Here is a 26502-nt window from a genome sequence, read left to right as displayed (position 1 = left end):
ATTAATGGACATATGGTAACAGCGCTGTTTGATTCCGGCAGTAGCGTGTCTGTCGTTGCTCGCCGTTTTGTTCTACCGCAACAATGGATTAAAAAGACCAGTCTAAAATGTATACACGGAGATATCCGCTCGTACAATACCGCCCGGTGTTACGTATGTCTCGGAGGAACCCTTGCTTACGTGCGGTACACCGGATCCTCCGTTTCCGTAATCCTCGGGGGACTGGTCTGACAGTAACGCGGTAGTTTAGAAAGCATTCCCGAAAAGCTTTTGGCCTCGTTATAGATGATAAAGACTCATCTCAAGCTGCTTCCACACCGTGTAATCAGCCGACAGGGAGTGGGGCGGTAGGCCAAGAGAGTGCGAAGATACTCCCGGACCGTCGCGGGCTACTACGTCATCCACTAGCGCCCGGCAGCGAGGAGGATTCTCCGCCCTTGAGGTCAGACCGGACCGCTCTCTGAGTTGCACTTTCAGTTTAGAGCGACTCCGGCTTCTTTCAAGAGAACAGTGGAATGGCGACTCTCTGAAGCACATAAAGAATGCAGTAGCCAGCGCGCATTTGCCCATGCCACAGGGACCTCACTTTGTCCGGAAGTTGTTGCTAGTCCAGCGGACCTACGGCGGCAGGTTTGCGAGTTAGCCACTCTCACCTTCTTGGAGGCCATCTCGGCTCCGATAAAACATTAGAGCGCATTAAGCTCCGTTTTTTGGCGGGGATTAATGAGGAGGTTAGCGCTTTTGCATTTCCTGCCGGAGTGTCAACTGCGGCAAATTCCTAGGAAGGACCGTGCTCCTCTGATTCCCCTTCCCCTTATTGGCGTTCCCTTTGACAGGATTGGGGTGGATATAGTAGGACCCTGGAGCCCTCAGCCGAGGATATAAATATATACTGTCCTCGTGGATTATGCAACCCGATTCCCTGAAGCCGTTCCATTGCTCGGCTACCACTAAAAATATTGCACGGGGAACTAGTAGGAGTCTTTTCACGGTGGGCATTCCTAGAAGTCCTGACGGACCAAGGAGCGCCTTTCACCTCGGAAGCGTTCAAGGAGACTGCCAAGTTACTGAAAATAAAGCATTTAAAAACCTCGGTGTATCATCCTCAAACCGATGGGCTAGTGGAGAGATTCAATCAAACTCTCAAGCAAATGCTACGTAAGGTAGTCAGCAAGGATGGGAGGAATTGGGACCAACTCCTCCCCTTGTCCTCTTTGCCTACCGGAAGTCCTCAAGCCTCTACGGGTTCTCTCCCTTTGAATTACTATACGGAAGACAGCCCGGGGCTTATTAGATATTTTAAAAGAGGGCTGGGAAGGGGAGGCACAGCCCTCCACTAATAATTTTGGAGTATATGCCCACGATAGATTTGATGTAATAAGACCTATACTAAAAGTCATATCGAGGAGGCACAATCAGCACAGGCCGCCTGTATGACCGTGGCACGACTCTCCGGGAGTTCCAACCGGGGGATCGCGTCATGGTATTGGTTCCTACTTCACACTCTAAACTGCTCGCACATTGGCTAGGCCCCTACGAAATTAAGGAGAGGAAGGGATTGGGTGACTATTTGGTGAAACAGCCCAATCGCCGACCAGCTGAGCGAATATATCATGTAAACCTGCTGAAACCGTGGAAGGAGAGGGATCGATCCCTCCTCCGGACAGCCCTGCTCTCTCTTGCGAAGTAAGTGCCCTTAATTTGTGAACAGCTATCTCCCAGACAGAGACAGGAGCTCGAAGCAGGCTCGGTCCCAGAGGTGGTAAGTGAACAACCAGGTGGACCTCTCTGATTGCGCGACATATGACTGACCGGGGTGATCGTCCGTGGCGACCCTACAGACTCCCGGAGGCAAAGAAAGTAGAAGTGGAACTGGAAATCAAGCGAATGCTGGCACTAGGAGTGATCGAGGAAAGTAGTAGTCCCTGGTCCAGCCCCATCGTCTTGATTGCTAAGCCTCCATGCAGAACCTGATGTAATCCAGGACTGCCGTAGTGTGCGTTCTCCAGGTCTTGGTGATCTGGTGGACAAAAAACCTCCCAGTCGGTTCTCTGGAAGCAGTCCTGCAACTGCCAAATATTTGGGAGGCCTCCTCAAGTTGGCCATATGGTAACAGTTCTGGTCTACCGCCGGTTTGTGCCTCGTTCTCCGAGAAGTGGGAGCTTGTTTCCTGAGGGGGTTATATGCAGGATCAGAAGAACACCCGTTATGGAGCGTGTGATCAGACTGGCCAAAGTGTGCTAGGGGTTTAGCCCTATAGGCCTCGACAGGGGTCTGATGTTTGTGTACAGCTTGTCCAGTGTGCATTTTACTACTGTTTATACCTGGTTGCACATTTTATGTGTTGATGGAATTTGGGGAGAACTGCTTTCAGATCTGCATGATTAATACTTTCTAATATGCAAAGTTTTCACTGTAATCTTTTTATTCCATTATCTATACTAATAAAAGGCAAAGCCCTCACTCACTCATCACTAATTCTCCAAGTTCCCGTGTAGGTAGAAGGCTGAAATTTGACAGGCTCATTCCTTACAGCTTCCTTACAAAAGCTGGGCAGGTTTCATTTCAAAATTCTACGCGTAATGGTCATAACTGGAAGCTATTTTTCTCCATTTACTGTAATGGAGTTGAGCTCGAAAGCCGTGGGGGGGCGGAGGTTTTTGTGACATCATCACACCTCCCACGTAATCACGTGAACTGACTGTCAACGCAGTGCGTAGAAAACCAGGAAGAGCTCCAAAAAGCACTGAAGAAAACATGCATTATACAATTGAGAAGGCAGCGAAACAATAATAAACGAGCGAATGACAAATACAACCATATTCATGAGTGCTGCTACTTCGGAAACAAAGCAAGGTGTAAACCTAAAGTTTAAATTAAGTTCATAGACAGGCTGCCGCTGGCGTTTGTCATGCCCACGGGTAATGCGGGATACAAGTTTAATGAGAGGACGCAGGATATAAACGAGAGTTTTGATCACTTTGTAACTAAGTTAAAATTGCACGTGAAGGGCTGTGCTTATGCAAATTCCAAGAGACTGTGTTTGTGGGGGATTGACAGTTAAGGTGGGTGGGGGAGTCACGTCATCATCTCCCCTCCCATTCACCTCATTTCGCTCTGAGCTGAGCTCCGCAGCTAACACACGCAGTGTTACGGAAGCGACTTTGTGACGCTGCCACCAAATACTCACAGAAAAATCCACAAGTTAATACAATACAATACAATACAGTTTATTTTTGTATAGCCCAAAATCACACAGGAAGTGCCGCAATGGGCTTTAACAGGCCCTGCCTTTTGACAGCCCCCCAGCCTTGACTCTCTGAGAAGACAAGGAAAAACTCCCAATAAAACCTTGTAGGGAAAAATGGAAGAAACCTCGGGAAAGGCAGTTCAAAGAGACCCCTTTCCAGGTAGGTTGGGCGTGCAGTGGGTGTCAAAAGTAGGGGGTCAATACAATACAATATACAGAACAGAACAATTCCTTAAGACAGCATAATAATAAAAATTTTAGAATTACGGTTTAACAGTAGATGATATGACATAATTAGGTTTGGATATTTTTAGAGTCCTGGAGACCTCATCCATCTAGCTGCCTCCCCATTTGGCCATGCCACGGCTGAAACGTTGCTCCGATGAAAGGACCCCTCTTTCCCATGATTCCTGTGATCCTCCATCAGGGATGACTTTACCATAGGCAGGCAAACAACTTGGCAGGTGGGCCGTGGCACCAATGGCCACATTTGGGTACCGAGAAAAGAAACAGAATAGGTGAGGGTTAGTATTCAAATATAATTATCATGTTACTTATGTTATAGTGCTAATGACTAACAACAGAGATGCAGTATGTACAGTTAATCAGCAGCTCTAGTCAGGATATGCTAAACTGAAGTAGTGAGTCTTCAGCCGGGATTTAAAGGCTGAGACCGAGGGGGCATCTCTTATGGAAGCAGGAAGACCATTCCACAGTTTAGGGGCCCTGTAACTAAAAGCTCGACCTCCCACTGTTATTTTATTAATCCTTGGAATCCTAAGCAGACCGGCATCTTGAGATCTTAATGTGCGCTCAGGTTTGTAAGTCATGATAAGTTCAGACAAGTAAGCGGACCTTGGCCATTTAATGCTTTATATGTTAAAAGGAGGATTTTGAAATCTGCCCTAAACTTAACTGGGAGCCAGTGTAAAGATTTAAGAACTGGGTTATGTGTTCATATTTTCTTGTTCTTGTAATAATTCTTGCAGCGCATTTTGGATTAACTGGAGGCTGTATAGAGAACAGTTTGAACAGCCAGTGAACACCGCATTGCAGTAGTCAATCCTACTAGAGATAAATGCATGAATTAATTTCTCACAATCCTGTTTATTTAGAAAGCGCCTTAATTTCCTAATATTTTTAAGACGGAAAAACATGTTTTGGACGACTTTGTAATATGCTTTAAATGACATGCTAGAGTCAAAGATAACTCCTAGATTGCGGGCTGATTCAGTAAAATTAATTGGGATTCCAACTGAGTTAAATGACGACAAAATATTGCTGTGATCAGCGTCATTCCCTCCAACAATTAACATCTCTGTTTTATCTGTATTTAAAGACAAGTAGTTCTCATTCATCCATTCCTTTAATTCACTAACACAACTAATTAAAGACAACATCGGAGAAACTTCATTTGATTTAAATGAAAGGTATAACTGGGTGTCATCTGCATACGAGTGAAAATTAACATTATGTTTCCTAATGAGAGATCCCAGTGGAAGCATGTAAAGTGAAAACAGTAAAGGTCCCAGTACTGAGCCCTGGGACACCATATTGAACTTCTGTGTATAATGATGGAGTACTGTCTGCACATTTCTGTACATACTGGAATCGATTTGATAAATAAGAACTGAACCAAGCGAGCACGGGCCTGTAAGCCCAACATCGTTTTCTAGCCTGTGCAGTAAAATAGAATGGTCAATGGTGTCAAATGCTGCACTTAAGTCCAACAACATAATTACAGTGGAATTTCCTTCATCAGAGGATATCAGAATGTCATTTACAACCCGTGTTAGTGCGTTTCTGTACTATGACCAGTGCGAAAGCCAGACTGGAATTTCTCAAATAAATTGTAATGCGTAAGGTGTGACTGAAGCTGACTGGCGACTACTTTCTCTAGTATTTTAGAGAGAAATGGTAAATTTGAAATAGGCCTATAGTTATTTAGTATGTGTGGGTCTAGGTCTGACTTTTTAAGTAAAGGTTTAATGACTGACACTTTTAGTGCATCAGGTATGTGCCATGCAGTAATGAACTATTGATAATGGTTAGAATAGGCTGCAAGAACATCCATTGCACTTTTACTAGTTTTGTTGGCACTGGATCTAGGGAACAAGTAGTGGGCTTCATTTTAGTAATTAAAGTTAAGACTACCTGGTGAGTTACAGGATTAAAATTATTAAAGTGCTGAATGCAATGTGACAGGGTCTGCTAAGCTAGTATTTGGTTTGTACTGTGATGCTGAGATCTGGGATCTTATATTTTTAATTTTCTCATTGAAGAAGTTCATAAAGTCTGTACTGCTAATATCTGTTGGTATTTTGCACTGTTGATCTGAATTCCCATTTGTTAATTTAGCCACTGCTCTAAAAAGTACCCTAGGATTTTTATTATTGCTATCTATTAATGTAGAATAGTATTCTGAGCGAGCTTTAAAGAGGGCTTTTTTATATTTATTTACACTCTCTGTCCATGCAATTTGAAAGACATGTAGCTTTGTTGTTCTCCATCTGCGCTCCAGTTTTCGACACTCTAATTTAAGAGCTCGAGTATTTTCATTAAACCAGGGAGAGTTTCTATGTGCTTTGATCACTTTTGTTTTAGGGAGCCACTGTGTCCAGAGCATCTCTCAAGGTCACATTATAATGTGATTAGCTGATCTAAATTGTTTTCCACGTTTTCATTTGATGTTAACTGATCTAAATGGTTTTCCACAATTACACTCGACTTACTCAAGGTATCTATAAATTTTAAAGCAGAATTACAATCTAGATGTCGCACTGTCTTTGTTTTAATCTGCGAGTGCTGGCATGGGCAGAACTAAATCAAACGTAATTAAGAAGTGATCGGAAATAACTACATTTAATGGAGTAATATTTAAATTTTGAATTTCAACTTTGTAAGTTATAATTAAATCTAATGTATGGTTATGATTATGAGTTGGACCTTTGACAATCTGACAAAATCCTACTGAATTTAACAAATAAGTAAAACATTTGCTAAAAGTGTCAGTTTCCACATCAATGTGTACATTAAAATCCCCCATCAGAACTACATGATCATAATTTATAGCTAAATCAGACAGAAGGTTGCTAAATTCAGTCATGAACAATGAATATGGCCCTGGTGGTCTGTAGACTAGCACTATAATTGTGTTGGAATCTGTTTTAATATTTAAAATGAATGCCTCAAAGGATGTAAAGTTGCCTAAATTCTTAGGAGTGATTTGCAATTTGTTACAATGAATTATTCCAAGGCCTCCTCCTCGACCAGAATCTCTAGACTTATGAAGGAACGAGTATCCATCTGGTGACGCCTCAGCTAGGGGAACAGTGTCACATTTACTAAGCCAGGTTTCAGTAAGAAAGCCAGGTTTCAGTAAGAATGATCGGAAATAACTAAAATACACACGCTGTCTCTACAGTTTCTCCACACTGAATCCTCCCGGCACTACTTACAAAAGGTTACATTGACAATCGTGTTACGTTATTTTTAAAATGTTTCCTTTTCTTAGCACAAGCACAGCTGAGAAGCTTCGATGCATGTGCTCCATAATGCGTTAAAAAATCATGCATTTAATCACACTTTGCAATACAATCAAAGGGGAACTTATGTCAATGCATGATTTCATGGTACACCGATTACATTGATCAGCGCTCCCCGATTCATTTTACCCTCGCACACCCTTGGTTTGAGAAGAAGTATGAAAAAATATGACATTAACACAGAAAAACAGATCACCAATTGAAGCTTTATGAATAATCGATTCGTCTATTAATAATTGTTTTGGTAAAGCCATACTCAGTGTAGTCCTCCTTCCATTTTAGAATTTTTCCGCCACTAGCCATGATTAAATGAACGGCAAAAAAGTAAGAGCGAAGAGAGGGTGACTTATTCAGGCAGGCAGGCGACAGCTCAATAGCTCGAATTTGGATATAAGTAGGTTCTATTTAGTCGCCAGAAATATCTTTGTTAGGAATGGAAGTTAAATTTCTATGGTAAAGTAAAAGTTATGCAATGATGACTACATTTACTGTAGCTATATAAAAAACTGCATTTTGTGTTTACTTGTGTTATATTTGACTAATGGTTAAATGTGTTTGATGATCAGAAACATTTTGTGTGACAAACATGCAAAAGAATAAGAAATCAGGAAGGGGGCAAATAATTTTTCACACCACTGTATATACCGACGCTGACTTTCTATATTCAAGTTTTGACTTTATATATTCCAGCGCTGACTTTATATATTCTAACGCTGACTTTATATATTCAAGTTTTCACTTTATATATTCCAGCAATGACTTTATATATTCAAGTTTTGACTTTATATATTCTGATGCCGACTTTATATATTCACAAAATGAATTTATTTGCCTGTTTGGCACCCCATAGTATATGTGTGTGTGTATATATGTACACATGTATGTATATATATATATATATATATATATATATATATATATATAGATATATATATATATAGATATAGATATATCTATAGATATGAGAACAACACTCATATTAATGACAAAACAATTACATTAACAATCATGTTACGTTATTTTTAAAATTTTTCCTTTTCTTTTTCATAACTTCTTTAACACACTACTTCTCCGCTGCGAAGCGCGGGTATTCTGCTAGTCTATAATAATAAAAAGCAAAGCCTCACTCACTGACTCTCACTCACTCATCACTAATTCTCCAACTTCCCGTGTAGGTAGAAGGCTGAAATTTGGCAGGCTTATTCCTTACAGCTTACTTACAAAAGTTAAGCAAAGAAATTCTACACGTAACGGTCATAACGGTCGATAACGGTCGACAACGTCCGCCATGTTGAACTTTCTTATTTATGGCCCCATCTTCACGAAATTTGGTAGGTGGCTTCCCTGCGCTAACCAAAATCGATGTACCTACTTATTTCGGTGGTATGAAGCCACTGTCGGCCGCCATATTGAACTTTCCAACGTCACTAATTCTTCAACTTCCCGTGTAGGTAGAAGGCTGAAATTTGGCAGACTCATTTCTTACAGCTTACTTACAAAAGTTAAGCAGGTTTCATTTCGAAATTCTACGCTTAACGGTCATAACGGTCAACAACAGCCGCCATGTTGAACTTTCTTATTCATGGCCCCATCTTCACGAAATTTGGTAGGCGGCTTCCCTGCGTTAATCAATACCGATGTATGTACTTATTTCGATGGTATGACGCCACTGTCGGTCGCCATATTGAACTTTCCAACGTCACTAATTCTCCAACTTCCCGTGTAGGTAGAAGGCTGAAATTTGGTACTTATTTCGGTGATATGATGCCACTGTCGGCCGCCATATTAAACTTTTCAACGGTCTTTGTTACTTATGGGCCCATCTTCAAGAAATTTGGTACGCGGGTTCCCAACGCTTACTGAATCCTACTTACGTACATATATATACGCAGCTCGGTCATCGTGTGAGGCGGCTGGGTCCCCATCCCAACGCCTCCCACGCTGTTGGCTGCCTGCCTATATAAGGCCGTCCGTCGCTCCAGTCTCTACATTCCCTTCCTTGCTTCGCCATGGGATTCACGTCTCCCTGCTGATAACTACAGCCTTTTTATTTAATCCACGGCTTCTCCGCTGTTTTATTGTTCCTTTATTATGATTATAGTTATTGGGTAGGTATTTTAGACTTACTTTACATTGTTCAGGTACCCATTTCCTTTATCATTCCAACCGATGACGGTACAGGAGATAATTATTCTACACAGGAGCACTAGAAGAGTGAAATGCTTAAGCCCTTCACCTATGCATTTGTATGTGAATTGATGGCTGCCGGTGAATTGTTCGGTTGTCGCTTTCAAGTGTACGGAAATGGCCAAATATTTTACACCTTTTGACAACCGCCAATGCCTCTTAAACATCTTAGATTGACAGGTGACGATTTCAGTAGTGAACACTTTGATGTTTCTGAATGTTTAAACTCTCAAAAGCCGGATGTAAAGTTATCAATGAAACCGGTTGTATACTTACAACACTTGACAGATGCCGAATGTCTCTTCAACACAAGTCCTACAAATACTGGCGTAATTGAAACAAACCATGAAACTCAAACCGATTATGACAGCAGCAATCCAAGCTGTGAGATTTGAAACAAGATTACTGTTCACATGGCCAACTGTACGTTGCATGCTCAAGAGTAAGCTCAGTGCACAGCTTGGCCATATTACAACCGGAGGGCCGAACTCACAATGTGGTATACAAAGAGATCCTTAACAAATAATTATTAGTATATTTTCCCTCAGTTTAAAAAGGTTTAATTTTCTTCTTAATAAAAATTTTAAGGCAGTATTTCGCCGCTGCGAAGTGCGGGTATTTTGCTAGTATTTTATAAAGCTAAAGCCAGTATTAACATTTTTAACAATTTATTTTACTTAATAGTACAAAGTAAATACATATGCACACATCATTACATTTATTTTTCAAACGTGCTCATTCCAAATCTTGTCTGTGGAGATTTCAAGTGGTTTACTTACACACTCATATCTTTGTGATGTGAGAAGAAATCAGATACCTAAAGAAAACTAGTGCAGACTCTACACATACAGTACACAATCTGTGAGATGTTTTTTATGTGATTTGAAAATGCACACTCCAAATAATTAGTCCGCATAATGAAAATTACTGTTCGTTTAGTACTCTAATTTTATTATTTAACTGTTTTAACACTAAGACTCACTGAAATATATAGAGGATTAAATTAATTAAAAAAACTATTAACAAAACAAAATCATTTCATAAACATGAATTACAAAGTCATAAATAGCAGAATTCCTGTATATATGTTTCAAAATGTGCAGAATAAATACAATCTACCTCTTTACTACTATATGTTTGCAACTCTTTAATACCTCCTATGTGAGTTTTCATACTTTTTTAAAAATGCATGTTCAAATTCTTTTACATATGCCTCTTTTTAATTAGTGTTTTTAGATTACATGAACTACAATGAAAAAAACTAAGAAAAGTGTCCTGTCACAAATGCAATATGAAGAAATGGTTCTTGCATAGAACATGTCGACTTAAAGTATTAAAAGTTTGTTGTCTCTTACAGACATACTGTACATAGAATGAAAATGCAACTCTTTACTTCTGCATGCACAAGTTGTGCATACGCTCACCTCACTGCATATGCAAAAATGTACTGTATCTACAATTGTATTTTTATTTCAGCCTAGGTTATTTTGGTGATATGGAGCTTAATTTAAAGCTGTACAAAATGTCAAAATAGTGTGTCAGATCTTAAGCAATGCTGGGATTCATTCTTAGTGTCATGAGAATCACATTGTACAAGCCTCTCTCTAGCTTTTTTTCTGTGATAGCTGCATCACACTAATCATACACTCTATTGAGGAACTGCGCATATTTGCTTTAATAACCTTTTTTAGGATATTTTTTCTTGGAATAACCTTTTATCCAAAGGGCTAAAAGCAGACAGAGTCAGTTTCTGCTCAATTATTTCACACTGCCATAATATGCTTTGTAGGTTGTTTTCTAATCACTGACCTTTCTATTTAGAAGACGAGGAGATATTATGACATGATGGTACAATAACCTGAGACAGTAATTGTCAGATTCTAATTCAGTATAAACTTTTTCTTTGTTAGAATGATCTTCAGAAAGAGTGAAGAGTGAAAAGGAGAAGAACAGAAATAAAAATGAATACAAAAAATAATACTGCAGTTTTTATAAGCAGACATCACACTGGTTTTGTGTATGAATTTGTATATTTCAGTTCAAAACTATTTACATTTCATAAGTGGAGTGGTAGCTCAGTAGCTAAGCATCTGTGCTGGTTCAAATCTCGTTACTGCCAAAAGGGATCCTGCTCCATTGGGCCCTTGAGCAAGGCCCTCAACATAAAAATTTCTCCAGGGGGGCTGTACAGTGGTTGACCCTGTGCTCTGATCCCCAAAGGTCATGCAAAAAGACAATTTCCCTTTGAGGATTAACAAAGTATAACAAACCAACATTATTAAATATACAGTATATTAGAAAGAGAACATGATGCAGAAAGGATTCTGAAGTACAGCTGGCATAGTATCCCAGACCTGATAATGCCTATACATGTTTGTTTAATAGCTACTCTTTTATGATTGTACACAAAAGAGTTAATTTCATTTGTGGATTTTGGCCTTATTTAAAATTATTACAGTTCCACAAAGGAAAATAAGCTGAGCGAACTAGTCAAATGTTGCTTTTATAGTTAGTATAGGTCTTAGGTCTCTTCCCTGTATTTTTTTTAATTGTCCCTTATGTATTCTTTTGTAATTTATGCAAAAAGTTTTGGTCCTTCTGTTTTTTTTTTTTTTTGCATTTTATTATTCTTGAATGAATTTTTTGTGTAGTTACATGTATTTATTGATTATGCATTTCAATTTAGTTAATTCTGTTAGTTATTGTACTTGAGATATTCCTTGTCTTTTATATGCTTAACTGAGCAGAATCTGGCTCCTGACACTGCAGCTGTGGTACTTTCCCCAGTCCTATATAACTTATTGGAAAAAACAGTTTTAGTTAGATGAGAGGTTTTGACATTTCCTGTTGTTCATATTGGTTCGATAATCCTTTGCTTTATGAATTGTAAATCTAGACCAATTTTGGAAATTGTACTGTTATGATTTTTTGGTTATGAATTCTACCTTGGACTTTATATTCTGTATTTAGATCGTGGATTTGATTTTGATAACTATTGGCTTGCCTTGAAGGCAAACATTTTTCATACTTTGCTCTTGTTTAGATTTTTGATTTTATTTTATTAAGTCCTTCAAAAATAAAAATACTGTTTTTTTTATTGTGAATCTCTGCCTTTTGAATTTTAAGTCTGTGCAAACTGCAAAGCCTACTTTTTGAATTTTAGACCAGGCTGTTTTGTTTCTAGGCTTAATTAAAACAGTGAGACTTAGGTTTCAAGGTGAAGCCTTTTTTGAGTTTTGGGAGCCTTGCCAGCCATAAAAGGTGCAGCCTAAATAAAATTGAATTAAATGTCAAAAAAAGGAAGTTTGACTTTAAACAATCCAAAAGATCACTTTCACACTTAAACTTCCATCGGCAGGTTGAAGAGGTAATGGAGAATTTCAAGTTCCTAAGCCGCACCACTTCTTGTAGTATAACACTTACATTCATCTCATCTACTATGGTCAAATAATTTACTTATTTTTTTCAATTATTTTGTTGTCACCATCTTGATAACATCATGCTTTCTTCTTGCAGGGTTTTGTTGCCCAAGCATCAGTTGATGAAAAGCTTCTGATTTAAGAGCCTATGGGTGCAGGAAAACTGTGTACTTTTCCTAATAATAGACCCATTTCAAAAAAGAATACTACAATTTTATTTAAAATTTCAGTATTATTGATAAGCACTCAAGATTTTAATGTCTGATGTGCCTTTTAAATGATGGTTTGCTTGATTGTTAGACTTTAATTGTTCCAGGCTGCAATTTCTGTTTAGCATTTTCAACCTTTACCAGCCAATAAACATTTTACAAGTTATTTGCTCTTTTTCACGGAAAGACAAACTTGCTGGTCGCAACAACAGTATAATTAATATAATTTTGTATGTACCTAAGTGTCCTGACCTTGATTTTGTTTTAAAATTTTCACAACCATTCCTTGATCTCTAAAATATTTTAAACATTGGTTGGGGGTTTTAGGGACCAAAGAATCCAATTGTCAGATTTATTTTTGTTTCAGTATGTTTTTTCTTATTTTAAAAAATATTTATATACTTCCACTGTGCCATTTTGTTTTGGTATGGGCACCACCATTTGCAGATGCCTTGTGTCTGTTGTTTATATGTGGTTGTTGATGTAGGTAAGGTCGACAAGACGTGCATGGTGTGTACCATCTCCAGGGCAAAAGTATAAAGGTCAGTATCATTCACTTCCTGGTTGTCCAAATTTGTGGATACAATAAAAATCTACCTTTATTATTGTTAATTATTAGATCACTGGTTACAAATTGGTTGCTGTCCTTTGACTATGACTTATGTCTTTCATTTTGGCCCTGGTTACAAAACCATTTTGGTTACTGACTGTCTTGGTAGGTTTCTTTAATTAAGATTTTCTTTCATATCCTGGGCTTTGTATACTAAATTCTTGTTGACCCAGTTAAAACCTTTGCCTGTTACTATAATCACTACTCATCTTTTGATTCCATTCCTATTCAACTGACTAACAATTGTATCACAATAATATAATCTTGGTTTTATGAGATGTGGAGTTCTGCAAAAGTCCTGTGAGGCCTAATAAAAACAGTAACCCTCTAAAACATAAAGTAATCCTGGTCCTCAAATTGAAGAAGAAGGCTTGTGATCTACATACCAGAAAGGGGTCAATGCTTGTAAGAGAGAGTGAATTTTGGAAACCTCTGGTCCAAATAATAAAGACGAAGCTTCTGGTAATAATAAAAAATTGTTAACAAAACATATAAAGTAATCAAATCAAAATATAGTAAATTGCTTCTAAGGATGCAACTCAAAAAATAACCAAATACAAAATATGAGACCTAAAAGCGAAATCTTAAATTAAAGCAGACTCCAAAGAAATAGGATTCTTCAGGCTTTATACAGGCTAAGGGGAAGTCTCCACAGTTGCAATATCAAGGGGCCCCTTGGGATCAACAGATAAAAAACATGGAGTATCATAAGCACAATAACTAACAGAACTAACACACTATATAAAATAATAAATAACCAAGAAAATATTAATTAAAGAAATATATGAAAGAATTATAAAAAAGAGAAAGAAAAAGAAACTAAAGTCAGGTATGGTGTCCTGGTTGAACTACAGCACTTACACATATATTCAATTTTTTGGGATAATCAGAAAACAACTCAAGAGACTTGCCTGTTTTTCACTGGAAACGTATTGTTTCATTGGCTTCTGTAACTAGATTGAAAGATTTACTTGACAGTGACTTTAATTGGGTCTCATACATCTCAGCTTGTTTCATTCCATTATTCTGTAATATATTTAAATTGTCTCCCTATTGACTTAAGTTTAAGGTCTGTATTTAAGGATAAATAATTTGAGGATCTTCTCAGTTAAATATCTATATATATAATTCACTAAGGCAAGACAACCATGGAAAGCACGCCGGAAGGGGCGTGGATTCACTAAGCCACCGACAAGTGAGACACCTATGGCGCACGCAGGAAGGAGCCACGCCCACCAACTCCAAGACCATTGGATACGACGACAACTCACAGAGCCACGCCCACCAACTCGGACGCAACGACACAGAAAAACCGGCATCATTTATATTCGTCTGTCGTAGAGGTCACATGCAGTTCCGACTCACGTTGACTGTTAATAGAGGCATGTTTCTCGCAGAGGTGAATCACCATATGCGGTGTGTAAAACTGTTTGCGAGGGGTATCCAATGGGATCCTTAAAACTTTCCTTTACAACTGAGGTTAAAACACAATGAAGTGAGCAGTCTTTAAAAAACGAGTTTTCGGTTACGATGCACGACCGCATGTACTATAGCAAACTGTTTAACACGCTACATACAGCAATTCGCATCCGCGACAAACTTGCGTCTTCTTAGATACTCCTGCACTTTGTACACACCCCCCTCCCACCGTGGTCGGGTGTCTTGGTGGATTATATATAGAAAGGCAGCCAAAACCGCACAGAGCAATGAAAAGTCTACGTGAGTCACAGGTGCATCTGGACTGTACAAAGACTCAAGTGATGAGTTGGAGGTGGGCACATGAGCAGGCAGTGTATACTGAACGAGAAACTAGCAGACTAGCATGATGGAGGGAGCGGAGTGGATGTCCTTCTCCTCTCCTCCCGTTCCACCCTGAGTGCCGCACGGACCATTGTGTGTTGGTTCGTTCCGTGCATTGGTTAAAACCCAATGAAGGAAGCAGTCTTTAAAAACCAATAAGCCCTGTGCCTCTGTTTCATTACCGTCTCACCTGCTTCACCAATGCAGGCTCCGCAACAGGCGATCCGGCAGCCAATCGGGTAACCAAAGTCTTTGGGTTCAGGGGGGAGTATGGTTACAAGGCTGAAACTTAAAGGAATTGACGGAAGGGCACCACCAGGTGTGGAGCCTTTCGCTTCATTTGACTCAATGCAGGAAACCTCACCCGGCCCGGACACGGACAGGATTGACAGATTGATAGCTCTTTCTCGATTCTGTGGGTGGTGGTGCATGGCAGTTCTTAGTTTGTGGAGCGATTTGGAAGGTTATTTCCGAAAACGAACGAGACTCCCGCCTGCTAAATAGTTACACAACCCAACAGCGGTCGGCGTCCAAATTCTTAGAGGGACAAGTGGCTTTCAGCCACGTGAGATTGAGCATTAACAGGTCTGTGATGCACTTGTATGTCCGGTACTGCACGCGCGCTACACTGAATGGATCAACGTGTGTCTATCCGGTGCGGGAAGGCCGTTGAACCCCATTCGTGATGGAGACCGTGGCTTCCAATTGTTCCCCACGAACGAGAAATTCCCAGTACGTGCAGGTCATACGCTCGCACTGATTACGTCCCTGCCCTTTGTAAAGCCCCCCATGGTCGGGTGACTTGGTGGATTATATATAAAAAAAAGCAGACGGAACCGCAAAGAACAATGAAAAATCAACGTTGAAACCGACTGAGGCGGTGTTTGGAAAATTAACAGTCAACGTGACTCACAGGTGCGTGTGGACTGTACACAGACGAAAGCGACTCAGGTAGGGAGTTGGGGGCGGGCACATAAGCGGCAGTGCGTGCTGAACGGCGCCGTTCAACCCCGTCCTTCGCTTTGGAAGGAGAAAGTGCGATGGCGCTCCTCCGGTTTTCAGTCATGGACAATTGTATGTTGGTTCGTAGTGTGCATTGTTGCAATGTTACTTTTCTTGGTGGTTTATTAAATTACGGATTTTTCAAATGTTTATTTTTTCCTCTGTGCTTAAAAATCATTTAAAAAGCAGCCTGATTATGCGGCGTATGCTACGCCGCGAGTTGGCTAGTATATAATACTAGCAGAATACCCGCACTTCGCATGGCAGGAGAAGTAGTGTGTTAAAGAAGTTATGAAAAGAAAAGCAAACATTTTAAAAATAACGTAAGATGATTGTTAATGTAATTGTTTTGTTATTGATATGAGTGTTGTTGTCATATCTATCTATTTATATATATATATTTATACAGTATATATCTGTATATATATATATATATATATATATATATATATATATATATATATATATATATATATAGCAAAATACCTGTGATTGGCAGCGAGAAGTAAAAAGAAAAGGAAACATTTTAATAATAACGTAACATGATTGACAATGTAATTGTTTTGTCATTGTCATGAGTGTTGCTGGCATATATATATATATATATATGTATGTATATATATATACACACACAGACACATATATAAACATATATATATATACACATACTGTATATACACACACATATATATATACATACTGTATATACACATATACATATCTACATATATACTGTATATACACATATATATACAAATCTACATATATATCCACTTATATATATATTAGGGGTGGGACTCGATTAAAAAAATTAATCCAATTAATTAGAGGCTGTGTAAGAATTAATCTTGATTAATCGTATGTAATCGCACACGTAAATTTGCCCCAAATCGCAAATGTTTTTTTTAATTTAAAAGTGTTTTAGTGGGCGACAGAATCAAATAATAGACATGTACATGAATATTGTAAACTGAAGCTGTTTTAATTTCTGAAAAAAAGCCTTTAAACTGCATTTGAATTCAAAACAGAAACAAAAATATCATCCCTGGTTAAAATTGGGCAGACTTAAAAATAAAGTGGTAGTTTAAGTACTTTAAGTAGATTTTCAGAATAGTATTGTCTTTAAATAATAATAACCAAAATTTCAACATAAAGTGCAGTTATGTCAGAAACATAAAAGGTAATTTGACCAACTTAATCTTTAAACTCTGAGTAACCTTAGCCAAAATTATTTTGTACATTAGGCTAAAACAGTGTGATCATTGAACATTTTGTAATTAGATGTAATTAGAATTACTAACGGTCACGGAAGTCCAATGATCCCCAGTAAGAGCCACAAAGTCCGCTTTCTGTAATGCATCTAATTTTGCTTGCTTTTCAGTGTGCACAAAACCATGCTTTTATCAAGGCTTACGGGAAGTCGAAATGATCAGTCGTAACGCGCTTTATTCCGACTCTAACATTTTTGTAGCTGTGATGTGTGCATCAGTGTAATGGATGTACCAGGAAATCATGCATTGACAAAAGTTCCCGATTGCTTGGAATTGAAAGTGTGATTAAATGCGTTATTTTTTTAACGCGTTATGGAGTACATGCATCGAAGCTTCTCAGCTGTGCTTGTGCTAATAAAGGGAAACATTTTAAAAATAACGTAACATGATTCTGCGTTAACCTAATATTTTTCATACGTCCCAAACCAAGGAGATGCGAAGGTAAAATGAATCGGTAGCGTACATACTCAGTGCATCCCCTCTCGAATCGAACCTCGAATGTCGGCATTAGAGGCTTAAGACTCTACAATTGCGCCACAGCGTGTGGCTTGTCTATGTGAGAGTATGTACTGTAGATCGGGGTATATATATACATTTATATATATACCGCGTATCGCAGTGGAGAAGTAGAAGTTATGAAAAAGGGAACATTTTAAAAATAACGTAACATGATTGTCAATATACAGTAATTGTTTTGTGAGTGTTATTGAATGTTGCTGTCATCAAGGATTTGATTATCATTATTTGTTTCAATCAGGGTCGTATTTGTACGATGTGTTGTGTTCAAGTTACATTCCGTGTTTGTCAATCGTTGTAAAGATAAGAGGTTTCATTCATCGATTAGTTTCTTACTGCATCAATAAACAGCTCGTCTTCCTCTTTATCTGAGATGTGACAAACTGCATGCACGGGTTTTTTTACACTGTCTTCCTTTAGCGGGACATTCACTTTTTCCACCGTGTGCTTTGTTTCGCAGTAGCTGCACTTATGAATATGATTCAATGTATCAGGCGCTTCATATTTTTTTGCTGCCTTCTCAATTGTGTAATTCGGTTTTTGTTCAGCACTCTTTGGAACTGTTGCTTTTGTCTGTGCACTGCGTCAGGTCACGTGAGTCGCTTGGTGTTCTTGCATCGAAGGTTCCCAGCTGTGCTGGTGCCATCTCGTGTAATGTCGGCACTTAAAAGTTTCTCTCGCAGTTTCGCTGAGTTTGTGCCAAACACCGCCCTGACCATCTCATCTTCCTCTGCATAAGCACAGTCCTTCACACGTGAATATTTACCGGCAGTGTTTGTATTGGATTGCCGCTGATGGACGGCCTTATATGGGCAGGCACTAAATTACAAACGCTAGTGGCAGCCTGTCTATGAACTTAATTTAATATAAACTTACGGTTCACGCCGTGCTTTGTTTCCGCAGTAGCTGTACTTATGAATATGCTTGTATGCATCATTTGCTTCATAATGTTTTTTGCCTTCTCAATTGTGAAATGGCGTTTTGTGCTCATCGCTGTTTGGAGTTCTTCCTTGTTCTCTACGTACTTACGTAGGAGGCGTGATGATGTAACACGAAACTCCCCCCACGGCCATCTCTAACTCAACTCCATTACATTATATGTAGAAAAATAGGTTCCAGTTATGACCCTTACGCATAGAATTTCGCAATGAAACCTGCCCAACTTTTGTAAGTAAGCTGTAAGGAATAAGCCTACCAAATTTCAGCCTTCTACCTACACGGGAAGTTGGAGAATTAGTGATGAGTCAGTGAGTGAGTGAGTGAGTGAGGGCTTTGCCTTTTATTAGTATAGATTTTGGTTTGTAACAGATACATTTTATCTTCTTACACCACTTTTCTCACTGTCTCAAAGTTCCACTAAAAATTTTATTTGTTTTTTTGCATCCAGTATGTTAAATTTTGCTCATGAAGTCCTTTCACATCACTTTTAAATTAATACTTAAGGCAAAGCTCCTCACTCTTTCTTTGTTGGGGTAGTCTAACAACATTACATCTTTAAAATGAACTATAGTATGCATTACTGTGCTACAGCTTTTCTAATTGAAATTGATTTTTTTCTCTACACGGCACTGATCTTTGTCCTTGATGTCTGGTCCTTTCCAAGTATTCCCCAGTGTTATTGTAGTTTCTAGTCAATTGTAGTTTCAATTTTCATTGTACTTAAACGTTTACTAGTAGCATACATTGTTCTAATTTAGTGTTTATGGTTTTTCCATAAAGTGTCATGTGATTTTACAATCTGTTAATACTGCTTTTTAAATAAAAATATACTGAATGTTATTTCTATTATAGACCTGCTTCTCCTAGTTTAGGGCAGCAGACAATAAGAGTCTATCTTAGTGCAGAAAGACAAAACATGAACCAGACTTTGACAACAGGGTTCTGTAATGGACACACTCACTCGGTCTGGGCAAGTTCAGATTCTCCAATAACCTAATGGCATAATGACAGACAAAATCAGAATCTCCAAAATAAGTCTACTGCACATATTCTCAAGAAGATCATAAGAACTACACACAAAAAAACACAGCAACTGGGAAATAAAGAGAGATGTAAATGCTGTGATGAAGAAACATTACTCCATTGTGATGCTAGGCTATTCATAATAATGAAGGCATTGCAGAGTAGCTAGAAACTGGAATCTGTCCTTGCCATATAAGGCAGGTACCAGACCTAGGCACACTGACACACTTGTCTATACTTACACAAAGCTAATTTAGAGTTACTAATTTAACAACAAAGAGACATTTGTGAGATGAAAGAAAACTCTTCAAAACAGTGAGTTGGTCTTCATTTCCACAGCAGTTGTGCAACTGGTGTCTTGAGCAATTTTTGTCAGATAATGCAGAAGAGATGTTGAGTGCTGTGCTGTCTTGCGGTGCAGCCGAGTTATTTAATGCTACACTTCTTTGTGGTGATGTGTCCATTTTATGTATTTATTTTTTTCCAATTTTATTGATTTTATTGTAATCATTCCATACAAATAGATCCATTTTTAGAGAGCATGGCCAACGGAATAGAACTTAAAGCTTGTAAACATACATAAATTGATGAGTTTAATAGGCGGATAAAGATGAATGGAGAAGTAAAAGAAATGCGAAGAGAATTACTTCCTCAGTGCTTTAAGAGCTTATTCTAAAATATTATTGATTAGATGCTGCCAGGTTTTGAAAACGTTCCGCACAAATCTTCTAACTGAGAATTAGATTTTTTTCCTATTTCAAATAGTATAAAATATCAGTTACCCACTGACTTAAAAGAGGACAGTTAGGATTCTTCCAGTTTAGCAAAATAAGTCTGCGTGCCAATAGTGTAGTGAAGGCAATCACAGTTTGTTTGTCCTTCTCCGCTTTAAGCCCATCTGGAAGAACACCAAACACAGCTGTTAATGGGTTATGGGGGATTGTGACACAAAGGCTGTCTGAAAGGCTCTTAAAATTTTTTGTCTAGAATGATGTTAATTTGGTGCAGGCCCAAAACTGATGAGTAGAAGGAATACTGTATGTTCTTGATGTGTCCATTTAATGTGGATGAATGAACCACACTGTGTTGGGGATGCAGATGTATCTCTTGGCTGTCTTCCTTCACAGAACTGATGCTGTTCCAGGTCCAGATCTCAGCTGTTCTGTACACTCTAAAAATAATTCAGGGGACCTTTAGCCAATAACTACAAAAATGCATGATTGCAAGATAAAAATTAAAATTTAATAATTTTATGAAACTTTCTGAATTGCAAACATTATTTAATATGTTGTGCTGACACAATAATAATAGAATTGTGAGTAATTTGAACTGTATTTCATTATTTCACTGACAAAAATAAAAATTACTAGCCATCCTGCAGAGTACCAAACGGTACATAATCAGGCCGGTTTTTTAATGATTTTTAAGCACAGGGAGAAAAGTAACAATTGAAAAATCGGTAATGTAATAAATCAGCAAGAAAAGCAACATTGTAACAATGCATGGAATGAACCAACACACAATCGTCCGTGACTGAAAACTGGCAGACCGTCCTCGTGCCTCCTCCTGCCAGACGGAGGAATGGGGGTGCACGGCGCAGAGGTTGGAACAGGAGGAGAGAACGATGTCCATTCAGCTCCGTCCGTCATGCTAGTCTGCTGATTTCTCGTTCAGTATGCACTGCCCGCTCATGTGCCCACCTCCAACTGTATGTACGTGTGACTGACGTAGACTTTTCATTGCTCTGTGCGGATCTGGCTGCTTTTCTATATATAATCCACTAAGACACCCGGCCACGGTAGTAGCGAGGTGGGAGGGGGGTGTGTACAAAGGGCTGGAACGTAAGCAGTGGGAGCGTATGAGTCGCACTTAGTGGGAATTCCACGGTTTGCAGTCCGAATGGGGTTCAACGGTTTACCCACGCCGGATAGACACACGCTCAATGTCATGCATAATTATTTATTGAATGCTAAACACTTCTGGAAAGATGCGGTTGTCTAAAACGGGTTGGTGTGAGAATACAAAAGTAAGCGAATGAAAAGATGGAACTCTGGAGAGAGCAAAATACAACACAATAGTGAACCCGCGGCATAACAAACACTGCATAATTATTTATTGATGGTTAAGCACTTCTGGAAAGACACAGTTGTCTAAAAAGGGAGGGTTTGAGGATACAACAGAAAGTGAATGAAAAGATGGAACTCTATAGTTTTCATTACTCAGTGCCGTTTTGGCTACCTTTGTATATATAATCCACCAAGACACCCGACCACGGTATTAACGAGTGGGGGTGAACAAAGTGCAGGAGCATCTAAGAAGACGCATGTTTGTCGCGGATGCGAATTGCTGTATGTAGCGTGTAAAACAGTTTGCTATGGTGCACGCGGTCATGCGTTGGAACGAAAACTCGGTTTTTAAAGACTGCTTACTTCATTGTGTTTCAACCTCAGTTGTAAAGGATTTTTTTAAGGATCCCATGGGATACCCCTCGCAAACCGTTTCACACACTGCATATGGCGATTCACCTCCGCGAGAAACATGCCTCTATGAACAGTCAACGTAGCTCGGAGGTGCATGACATGCACATGACATTAACCTGACCTGCACTGCATAAGGCCTCTAGAACAGACGAATATAAATGACGCCATTTTTCCTGTGTCGTCGCGTCCGAGTTGGTGGGCGTGGCCCTGCAAGTCGTCATCGTATCCAATGGGCTTGGAGTTGGTGGGCGTGGTTCCTTCCTGCGTGTGCCATAGGTGTCTCACTTGTCGGCAGCTTAGTGAATCCACGCCCCTTCCGGCGTGCTTTCCATGGTTGTCTTGCCTTAGTGAATTATATACATAGATGCTGTGATACCTTAATCATGTTGGTTGGGTGATGTGATTTTTCTCCACCTTTATTTGAAACAGTATGTCTAGGTTCCTGCCTGTTTAACACGTCTGGAAATGTTCATGGGACATTATCTGCCTTCTGAGCAACACTGCCTGTAGTGCAGAATATACTTGCTTAGAATTAGTATGACCTCATTTACAAACACATTCTTACGATCAAAGTGCTGTCTGTATGTAGGCTTTGATTCGTGATTTAATGTGGATCACAACTTAACTTGAAAATGCTAACAAGTAATAAGATAAAACTGTCTGGAACAACATAAATGTGTGAAATGTTGCCAGTTTAAAAACTTAATATTCCTACATATAAACAATATATACTAAGTACATGATATCTAAAAAGGTAGCCAGGTAACGCATTGGTAGGGGGATGATAGAGAGATAGATGATACTTAAAAATGTCTTTATTTTGGAACAACTTTTTTTCAGTAGCCAACTTAAAAATTGTACTTATATTTCTAATTATTATGCACGCAGTAATTAAAAATCATTTTAAATGTGAAGGAAAAGATAATTCACTGTACTCATAAAAATGTGTTAGATCTACTTAATTTAAACAGAAGTTGACATAAATCAAAAAGCTTTTTTTAAACAGTTGCATTGATTTCTTTTTTGTTGACCTGTAAAATTAGTTTTTTAGAGTGTAACGCCTCTCAGATCTGCCTTGTACTTACTTCCAGCCCTGCTTCACATTGCTCCTCAGGGGTCAGTAGCAACTTGATCTACCACACTTTTTTCTTGACTCTAATAGCCAGAAGCTCAGCCAGCAACCACACATTCAGGCCAAGAAAAATTAGCAGACTTCAGCTTTCTCCCTGCCTGTACCAATTCAATAAACATCATTCCAGGTGATAGATCTCAGCAACAAGACTTTCCAGCAGCTCCTCAAAAAAGCGCAAAAAATCCATTTTAGGTCTCCAAATGCACTTCTATTTGTCCAACATCTGACACCAATGTAGCACCAGCGCTGAGTGCCAATTTGTATTCTTTGCTTATTACATTTCTCTTTTGACCAGCTTGCTGTCTTTAAAAGGACCGTGTGCTATTGCCACACTAGATAGAATTCAAATGCAACTTTTCAGGCTTTTCTTTTTTATAAGTTCCCCTGTATCTGGTCCGGAACCCACTCATTTGCATTATTACGGAGTGCAAACTCATAGTGGTGGTGACTTATCCCGATGCTGATTTGGAAGAGCCCATATTCAAAAAGTAAAACTCTTCATTTTAATTCTAGTAGGGCTAATTTTGTACATTTGGATATGCATTTAAGAGGGGAGACAGTTGAGGAGTTGTAGGCAGGTTTAAAAGTGTTTTACTTATAATACAGAATAGGTTTATTGCAAAATTTAAAATCAGTAAGGAACTGAAGAAAACTCTGCAGTGAATAAATAAGGAGCTAATAAATAAGCTGCATAGAAAAACAGCTGTTTAAGGTATATAAGCCTAATAACTCCAGTGCTAACCATAGGGTTTATAAGAGCATGACAGCAATGGTTAAAAACCATATTAGGAAACCTATAAGATATATATTGGAGAGACAATCTGCAGAAAAGAGAAAGAAAACTCAAAGAGATTTTTTCAGTACTCTAGTAGTAAAATAATGGTGACTGGAGAGGTGAAGAGCTCTGGAAAAAATGAGTGCAGACTTAAATATAGCAAGTGTGAAACCTGCAAATGCTCTGAACTCACAGTTTTTTAAAGTTTACACGTGAAGAAGTCAGTTACCTTCAAACAGTAACAGAAACTGCCAAGGAGGTACTTCTTGATTTAGTAATTGTAGAGAGAGAATTACTGCTTAGATTACAAAGGCTGATATCAAACAAATCACCAGAACCAGATAGTATTTATTTTACTTAATAAAGTGCTTAAGGAGGTTAGTGAGTCATATGTAAACCCTTCACAAACATTTTTCGCAAAATCTCTGCACACATTTCATAAGGTCTGGAAGCTATCAAATAATATCCAGTTATGTGAAAAAGGTGATCACCCTGATACAAGTTACTATAGGCCAGTAAGCTTCACATGTATCACTGGTAAATAACAGAAGCAGCACATGTCAAGAACAGGTTTATTACCAAACAGTTGACATTGGTTCAGACTAGGAAACTTCTGTTCCACTAATATTCTGCAAAGAAGTGCATATAATCTACTTAATCATGATTTTCAGAAAGTGTTTGATAAAGTATCACATGATAGGTTTGTAATCAAACTAAAAGAAGTGGGTATTCAGGGTACTCTCTGTAGGTGAGAACAAATATGGCTTATATAGTGGGAACGATTTTTATGGTTAACTTCCATCCATCCATCCATTTTCCAACCTGCTGAATCCAAACACAGGGTCACACACACCACACACCAAGCACAATTTAGATTCGCCAATCCACCTAACCTGCATGTCTTTGGACTGTGGGAGGAAACCGGAGCGCCCGGAGGAAACCCACGCAGACACGGGGAGAACATGCAAACTCCACGCAGGGAGGACCTGAGAAGCAAACCCGGGTCTCCTAACTGCGAGGCAGCAGCACTACCACTGCGCCATGGTTAACTTTATTATGGTAACTTGTTTATTGTGAGAGGAACCTTTTCAAAATGTGAAGAGTCCCTCAGGCATGAGTGTCATAGCCAGTGCTCTTTTTAAGATACATAAACAATCCAGATAAGATAAGATAAGATAAGAATACAAACAGCAAGCTGGTGAAGTCTACAGTTGATACTAAACTAATGGGAGGTGTAGATAATAGTGCAGTAGAAACAGTTGAGTCATTAGAAGTGACCTAAACAACATACAGGCTTGGACAGAACTGCAGCAGATGAAATTTAAATAAATGTAAGGCATTACATGTAGGATATAAAAATGTTAGACTTGAATACACAGTGGGAGTTTTCTAACTTGAAGTACACATTAGGAGAAGGGCCTAACAGTCATAGTGGACTCATCACTACATGCATCCAAACAGTATACAGATGAGACCAAGAAGGCTAATAGGATGGTAGTTTAAATAGCACAATGTATAGAGTACAAGTCAATTAATTTATACTTAAGCTGTATAACTCTCTAGTGAGACTTCAACTAGAATACTGTATACAGTTTTAGTCTCCATATTATTAAACAAAAGAGACCAGACGAGAGCAACTAGGTTCATTCTGGGACTGAGAGGTATAAACAATCAGAAGGGATTGAGGGAGTTAAAGCTTTCCAGTTTAAGAGGTGAGATGATTGAAGGCTTTTAGATTATAAAGGGAGTTACTACAATGGATTTCTGGCATACTTTAAGATAATGTCTTCAACAAGAACACATAGGCACAAAATTTGAAACTTGTTAAGGGCAAATTTATCACAAATATAAGAACGTTTATTCTCCAGACAAATAACAATAGACATATGGAATAAATTTCTATTTAGTGCAGCAGATAGTAGAACTTTAGTGCCCCTTAAGATCTCAACTCAACCCACTTTACTTTGGTAAATAATATCTTTGCTTTATATGGTTTTGCAATATCAGTGCTGATATTCTGATACCCATTTTATGCTTCACACTCATTATTATTCTGATCCATTTAACCAGTGAGCAATACAAGCTGGAACCAAAACAGATGTTTTTATCATGGAAAATACTGTCTTGCTGAATGTAGCTTGTATTGATAAAGTGTAGCATCATTTCTGACAGTTACGAGAACTTTCTAGTTTTTAATTAGTGGTTAGCTTGTTTATTTTGAAGTAAAACAAATATAGTGAGAACACAAAAATGCCTCTGGAGAAAATGTTTCTAACATTCTCGTTATTAATTAATTTATGCTTGGAAACACACAATAATGACAAACAATGCATCCATAAATTCC

The 26502-nt window shown here is 38.7% G+C and overlaps 1 protein-coding gene across 1 annotated transcript in view; it reads left to right on the top strand.

The window, feature by feature from the left end:
• The window catches only part of lepr (leptin receptor), a 275136-nt gene that overhangs the window by 32106 nt on the left and 216528 nt on the right, over positions 1-26502 (top strand). The gene's annotated exons all lie outside the window — the stretch shown is intronic.

This window comes from Polypterus senegalus, chromosome 14, assembly GCF_016835505.1.
Source record: "Polypterus senegalus isolate Bchr_013 chromosome 14, ASM1683550v1, whole genome shotgun sequence".
Taxonomy (NCBI): Eukaryota; Metazoa; Chordata; class Cladistia; order Polypteriformes; family Polypteridae; genus Polypterus; species Polypterus senegalus.
The sequence above is the reverse complement of the archived record's forward strand: the minus strand, read 5'-3'. Positions and strand labels throughout refer to the sequence as shown.